An 8,259-nucleotide genomic window follows, 5' to 3' on the forward strand; every position below is an offset into this window, starting at 1 on the left:
CTGGATTTCTGGAGTTTATTTTTTCCACTTGGTAAGAGTGTGAGCCTTTTTCCCACTCTTACATGTGTTTTGTCATGTGTATTTTTACTGTCTGTGTGATCTTGGGCTCTGGAGCACACCACTCCATGAGCCCCACCTTTTGTGTGTGTTACACCGCACCTTCAGTGCAGTAACACAGGGTTGTCTTTGAGACTTCCCCCTGACTCAATTTTTCTGGGGCTGACTACTGTCCCCCAGAAACATGTAAAGTTTCCATTAACTTTATGCAGTCACCTAAAACTACAGACCCAGTACACCCAACCTACATGGAGTACTGGAAAGGGTTAATTTCTATCCCTTTGCAGTCTGTGCCTCTCTGAGCTCTGTTTTGCTCTGTTAACATTTGGCGGCAGTAGTATCTACCCTAACTTTTCTACCGCAATTATATTATATAAACGAGGAATTGTTCCAGGCTATTATATTAGCCTCGAACATCAACCCGCTTGACCAAATGCTCTTTCTTTTGGCCCCGGTCGGGTTTATTCGCCATTTCTTTTTGTTAAAGTCCTTCTTGTGTTTTACTTTGCCAGGTTTGCCTTCTTTGTTCACCGTCTTTTGGCAGGCTTCTGCAAAGAAGCCCTCCTCTTGGCACCTCGGTGTCTAGGTGGGCTGAATGTGAGGGAGGGGTGTAGTCACCCCCTGCACAGGGTATCCTAGGAAACCCAAGTGGCACTTTGCCATGATTGGCTGAGGTGGTTGTCCGGGCCGGACAACACCCCTGCTGCGTGATTGACAGCCAGGCTGTGTGAATGGGGGAGTTTCGCATAAAAGGCAGGTCTCTTGGGCTGGAAGTCAGAGTCGCCACTGGAACTGCAAGGAACCTAAGAGAAGCGGAGAAGACGACGGCTGCTGCAACTACCAAGTCCCGGTGAAGCCCTGCTGCAGTCCTGAGCTATCTACCTTTCAACGACCAGAGAAGATCCAGTCCGGAGTCTTCTTCCCTTGATCCTGGTGTGGTCAACCAGCTCATCTTCCACAGCCAGAGGATCCTCTTCGTGGTTGAAATCGCTGCACACTGCTTTAGTGGTCCGGATAGCCATCTGAAGAGCCTCTCCTGTTTTAAAGGACCGCAACTTTTATTTACCGTCGCTGCTGCTGGCCTCATCCCTGGGTAGTGCAGCTCACTCCAGACGTCCTCCTTCTTATCCCCACGACTGAAGAGCCAGGAACTGTGAGTCTGCAGGAAACTACCAGGAACAACTGCCATGGCACCAGCTTCATCAGAGAATAAGGTACTGTGTACAACTTCGAGGAACTAGGGTGAACCCCCTTTTCTCCTCATCCAAGGCTCGTCCTTGTCTTCCTTCCTTCTTATAAGTTTTGCTTCCTCTTTTGACAATATCCAAGTACTCCTGGCATCATTGAATCTTGAACTATCTGACTGTGTGATCCTCGACAACAGGAACCCTGTTCCACCTAACACTAGTGCAGGCCTATTGACTTTTATCTTTGGGTTAGAAAGTGTTCTCTGATTCTGTCTGCCTTGACAAAAGTATTGCTGATGATTTTTGCCCCCAACTCTCTTTGGTTAACTCATGTGCTAAGTGTGTGTTTACCCCGGTAACATTTCTTTCCTCGGATACGCGTATCTTTAATAAGACCGAACTGTGATTACTGTCAAAAAGTGATCGGATATGTATTCTCGATAACATCTTTTGTTTCACAACACCGGTCAGTCAAATCAGAAGGTACTTACCTTGGCTGGCCTTATCCAAAGTGAATTGGTTGTGTGTAGTGTATTTTTCGTGTGGGTTTTAATTTAATAGAAGTGAAGCGTTTTGCAAATAGATGGTCAAAAATAAATATACTTTTACTTTTTAACCAAAAACCTCGAATCAGTGTTTGCTTGAGTCACAGTAACTGTGGTCCTTTGTGCAATCTCTACTACTGCTCATTTGCTCTTGAGATAAGTCTGGCTGCTCCACTACTGCTACCACTTTAACAGTGTAGTACAGGCTTGTACCAAAGGTGAACTTGTATTGCCACTTGTAGTCTTAATTGTGTGTACTGGTCTCTAAGGGCACTGCACAGGATTCTGCCTTACAGCCCACACAGTCAATTTCACAAGACAGCAAAGATTGAAAGCATCCCAGCTTACAAGGGGAAGCCGAATGCAGAGGATTGTTTCATTGGAAAGCACTGTGTGCATATTTTAAAGCACAGAGGTGCTAACATTAAGCAGCAGAATGCAGTGGGCCTCTTTATGAGTCCGGCGGTAGCCAGGCGATTGCTGCCAGAGTCAGACCTGGCGGGCAGGAAGGCACCCACTCGCAGACCTTGCAGTTTGCTGGTCCGGAAACAACGGTACCGGCAAGCTTACACCCCAGTGTTTTTTTATGGGAAGAGCAATGTGTGCCTATTTTAAAGCATAGCGGTGCTAACATGTAGCAGCAGAATACGGAGTGCTTTCATGGAAAAAGCCCTGTGTGCTTAGTTTTTCTTCTTCGAAAAGCACAGTGGTGCTAACATCAAGCAGCCCATGTCAAGGCCAAGCCATACCCACAAGAGAAGGAAAGGAGCGCAAGATACTGGCATGGGACTGCAGCAGTGGAAAAGAAGCCTGGCTTGGACTTGGTGCAGAAAAAGTTGTGCCAGGAATGCAGAGACAACAGAAGGAAGCCAATCTCCCAGGCTGTTCAAGCAGAGCGAGAATGAATCGGCATCGGATTCAGACATTGCAGAGTTCCCCCGCCCCCCAAAAAGAGAAGGCGAGAACAGAGGAAGAAAGTGCTGGTCCAGTCCCTGGGAAAGCAGTGAACGGTGCTACCGGGAACAAGAGTAGGGAGAAAAGAAATAATACAGGTAGTAAGGGGCAGTATCTGGAAAAACAATTGAAAAAGTATTGTCTAGAAAAAAAGGAACATATGATTAAAAAAAGTGAAAAAAAAGATTACAAAAATGTTTAAGAAATCTGAGACGAGAAAGCCTAATGAGAAGGATCATGTAGCAAATACAAATGACACAGCAACAAATGCTAATGGCATGGATAATGCAGAGGATGATGACTGGGAGCACCTGAGTGCAGGGGTTAAGAGAAAGAGTGTGATTGGAACGAAAGACAATGAGAAGGAAGCAAATGACAATGATGGTGGCTTTAAGACAACCTATGCGAGACACACAGTCGCGAGATCGGTGCAGAGCAATATTAAAATAACCCGTGCTTGCTGCATTCAGAAAAAGGTGAAAAGGAAAATAAGGAGGAGAGAGCTTATGGAAATGTTCTCATTATTAGACTTTCAGAGAAGAAGTTTTGATATTACTAAGGATGACAAAAAGGATGATGAAAAGAATGTTATAAAGAAGATGCCTGTGGAGCATACATTCCAAAACTGGTTGTCTCCATTTTGGATTTTGGCAACCAATATTCTCAAACCATTTCCAGAAGAAGGGATGCCACTACGAGCTTACCAGCACACAGTGTACGTGGTGCAAAAAAATATGAGGGAGACTCCTGGCCCAATTATGACATAGAAATCAGGTTGGCAATGGACAGTTACACTGATTTTGGCTGGGATGAGCAGGACGCAAACTTATATCTGTCCAATAAGTGGGGTAAGAAATCGAGGGGGGGCCCTCATTTGGGGGCGTGGCTTGCGGGGGCGTGGCCTAAAACGTACGCAAATCGTAAGGTATGCACACAAATATATATGCATGTTATATATCTGTGTGCATACCTTACTATGGTTTGTGTACTTTGCAAGCCATCTTTTCTAAACATAGAAATATGTATTTCTATTTTTAGAAAAGATGGCTTGCAAAGTACACAAACCATAGTAAGGTACGCACACAGATATATAACATGCATATATATGTGTGTGTGTGCATACCTTACGGTTTGCCTACTTTTCAGGCCATTTTTTTAAAAAACATTTCGGTTTTATAAAAGATGGCTTTGAAAGTACACAATTCAAGCCATCTTTTATAAAGCTTTGACTACGGACAAAATTGTCCGTCGGCAAAGCTTTATAAAAGATGGCTTGAATTGTGTACTTTTCAAGCCTTCTTTCATAAACCTCGAAAAATGTCAAGGAATCCCCAGGTTCGCCGAGGGTTAACGACGCCTCGGCGACCTGGGGAAACAAAGGGACAGTAACTGCCTCTGGTGACCCCTCGCGCGAGAGGTCACCAGAGGCAGTTACTATGACTTACAGAAGTGGCAGCCAGGCACAGCATCGCTGTGGTTGGCTGCCACTTCTGTCAGATCGCCTGACTTCATGGCAGGCGCATCTCCCGTCGCGGCTGCCGCCGCGACGGGATAATGCATCCCGCCAATGTTGCGTGTGGTGGGACTGGGGCCCCGGCAGGGCCCCGGCTCAGTCCCACTTTTTGGAGATTGCCGGGGCCCGGCCCCGGCAGGCCCCGGCCCACTTAAAGCCATGGTCCAATGTATTATGGGCAAAGCCAATTCAGGGAGACACGCCAAGACAGCAGGCATGGAAAAAGCCATTTTTTACAAGACCGAGAACTGGCGACAGTTATGAGCAACAATACAAGGGGCAGCAGCTCTTTCGCAAGGGACAATCATGGGGGTCTAGGACATACATACGCAATACACCCCATTTTAGCCCCACAACCCAAAGAGCTCCACAGAAGGGAAGTGCAGCAATTTGCTGGAACTTGGAAAAAGCAGCTGTAATGGGGGAAGGAGTGTAGGCATAAACACCACTGTAGCAAATGTGGGGCAGTGCACAGCAGCTCCAAATGCACAAAAGGCTCCACGAGAACAGTATATGCCAAGCACCCCGGATACTGATCTGGGCCTGGGTCAATCACCATTCAGGTTACAGGCAATGACTAAATGGTTATAAATATTTCCGGTTAGAGCGAACAGTGATTTTATTTTGCAATGTTTTTAGCTAGGTTTTGCCATTCCATTCCAGGGCAGGGGTTCCAAAAAATCCCACACAACCTTAAGCCTGTAAAGGATAAACAAGAAATATTAAGGAAGAAGATCCAAAAAGAAATTCTCCGTATCTCGCCCTGACTAGTACGGAGAGTGATTTACAGCTGATCACCTAAATGAGGAACGAGGTGGAGCAGTGGCACAATAAATATTGGTGAAAGTCGACAGAACTGTTCTAGTGACATTGAACTCGCACATGGGGGCTGTATAACAACTTAATTTCTGTTTGATTTACCGTTGCATGCGAGCTTAGTGGCAACAAGTAAAGTGAGTGGCATTGCTAATTACTTGTTTTAAACTATATGTGTAATTACTATGAAGTCGGCATGAGTAAGATAACACGGTGGCTGCTAAAATTGTGTGTAGGACGTTGAGACTGGGCCGACTGAGTAAACACAAATGGGGTCTCCAGATTCTTGGAACAATGTAGTAATAATACCAATTTTTAAAAAAGGAAGACGTGACTCACCTATGAGTTACCATCCCATTTCCCTCAATGATTGTTCCTCAAAGATCCTTTCCAATTTGATCTTGAATGATCTCAATAAATGGGTTGAGAGAGTGCAAAGATATAATCCTTGTCAAACAGGATATAGGAAAGGGATTGGAACAATAAAGAGTGGGATGGTCCTACCTTCATGCATGGCTTTGGAAGGTAGAATGACAGGTCGTACACTATATGTGGCAAGCCTGGATATATCCTCTGGCGTTGATAATGTGGATAGATCAATATTGTAGAACAAGTTGCAGAGGTGGGGGATCGATTCTGGCCTGCTTCATATGTTGGAATTGCTGTTTTCCAACAAAAATTCGGTTAGGGTAAGGTTAAATACAGAGGGGGATCTGTAACGTAATATAGCAGTTAATAGAGGAGTCTGCCAGGGCTGTGTGATAGCGCATCATTGTTTCATTTATATATTTCTGATTTATGGGAATACACTCCAAAATGGGGAGCCTATCCACCTAAATTAAATGGTAATGGTATTCATTGCATAGCATATGCAGATGATCTGCTCCCATTAGACCTTACGTCAGCTGGCCTGCAACATTCACTCAGTGGGGTGGCAGATTATCTTAGAAAGAATGAACTGGTGATAAATCCAGTAAAATCATTAGTAATGACAGTAACTTGTAAAAAGCAAAAAAGGCACTTTTTTTGGTCCATTAATGAAATTTCGACAAAAGAAGTAGATTATTTATGTTACTTGGCCTTTATTTCTACTAACAAACATATTTTAAACATGCAGAAAGACAAGATGCAGGATTAAGCCAGAGCGTGTATTGATTTAATGAAGTCGATCAAATTACGATTGTGTGCCTTTTCGCTCAAACCACTTATGGAGTTTTACCGTATGAAAGTTACCCCAATGATGCTTTATGGAACTGAAATTGTTTATTTTCCAAACAGGAAATATTTTGATATTCTTGAGGGATACATTTGGAGAAAAGTCCTTAGGCTCCCTCGTTCAGTTTCGATAAGTGTCAAACGCTTAGAGATGAATTTACAATCTTAGTGGACCTCATGTAAAAACAAGTGTATTTGTTTGTATAGAAAGATCACTGATGCATAGGTTTGGAGTTTAGCCAGTATACTGGGAGAGACACTTAAAGGTGATTTTATTAAGTATCTTTAAAATTTTAGAAGATGATATCTTGAGTTCATACAATTGTTGAGTTTTAGGGGCTGATTCATGGAATTTTTGCGCCGAAAAATGGGGATTTGTGCGCCATTCTGCCTGCAAATCCCCATTTGTCAAACAGGGATTTGCGGGCAGAATGGCGCACAAATCCCTGTTTTTCAGCACAAATAATTCTATGAATCAGCCCTTTAATATTGATGATCTTTTAGTGTCACAAAGAAAAGGCTGCGAAAATGTGACATAATAACAGACTCAGAAGATTTACAAAGATGGACATTGTAGAAAGGAAAATCTGTGTGGTATGCAACAAAAAATGAATAAAAGTCATATCTACAAATATTTCCATCGTCTGAGTTCTGATCCCTGTATATGAAATTTCCTTTTAATTGTTTGCCTTTTTTAGAAGTGGTTGGACCCAAATGAAAGTTTCCTACAGAATTAAGATCTTGTAGAGCATGTAAAAGTCTGTTTATTGAAACGCTTTACCATGTAATTATGGAATGTAATTATGGACTGCCCGGCTTTAAAATTGCTGAGGATAAAATATATTGGATTGTTTGTATCCTCCACTTCAAATGTCATATCACAAATATTATGAGAAAAGCTCGCCCATGAATGGTGCTTAAGTATCCTTAATATTAGCATTAATCAGGTTTTTTAAGGACATTTTTAAATTGGTGGATGAAGTGGTTTGAATAAGATTTTAGTATTTGGTGTAACTAGGAAGGGGTTTCCTCTTTTTCTTTTTTGCTTTCTCTCTTTTGGTGATGAAGATGAATATTGAATATGGTGTTTAATGAATTAACTGTGTTTATGATAATTATGTTGTTTTTGATAAAAAATGTTTTGTTAACGGTATGATTCATACCTAAAACACAATATAAAAAATGTAAATAATTGACCTAGGCAAAATGGCCCATGCGATAAAATACCTTTCAAAGAATACATCTGTTCCCCACTAGGACTAGTGCCAAAAAAGGAAGAAGGAGAATTTAGACAAATACATCATTTATCCTACCCCCCGGTAGAGGTCATTCAAATGTGGTATATCAGCGAGCGGTAGAAGCTACAGTGTCTTATACCAGCTTCCAGGAAGCAGTAGAGGTTGTTAGAAAAGCAGGAAAAGGGCCAATGTTGGCAAAAGCTGACATACCATCGGCTTTCATACTACTGCCTGTGCACAGGAGATCACAGCCTTGGTTATGTTTTCAATTTGATAAATACCATGTGGACAAATGCCTGTCAGTAGGCTGCGCCACCTCATGCTCCTTTTTTCAGAAAGTGAGTTGTTTCCTACAATGGCCCCTACAGACAGCAATAGCAGAGGGATTGATATAGTACATTACATATATGAGTTTGTATTCACAGGCCCAAAAGTGTCTTACTTATGTGTAAAGACATTATAAAAATTCAAAGAGAACTAGAAAGAGTGGGGCATCCCACTGGCACAGGAAAAGACTGCAGGCCCACCCCAAATAATGCCTGTCTTGGAAATAGAAATAGACACTGAGAAAGGGTAATGCTTCATCCCTAGGGAGAAGATTTAGGATCTACTAACAACTTTAGAGTCCCTAAGAAAGAAGGAAAAAGCAACGGTGAAGGAGCTCCAGTCACGTGCAGGAAAGCTCAACTTTGCAGCTAAGGAAATACCACAGGACTGCATATTTGCGAGAAGCA

Source organism: Ambystoma mexicanum, chromosome 10 (assembly GCF_040938575.1).
Source record: "Ambystoma mexicanum isolate Mex_15411 chromosome 10, UKY_AmexF1_1, whole genome shotgun sequence".
NCBI classification, from domain to species: domain Eukaryota; kingdom Metazoa; phylum Chordata; class Amphibia; order Caudata; family Ambystomatidae; genus Ambystoma; species Ambystoma mexicanum.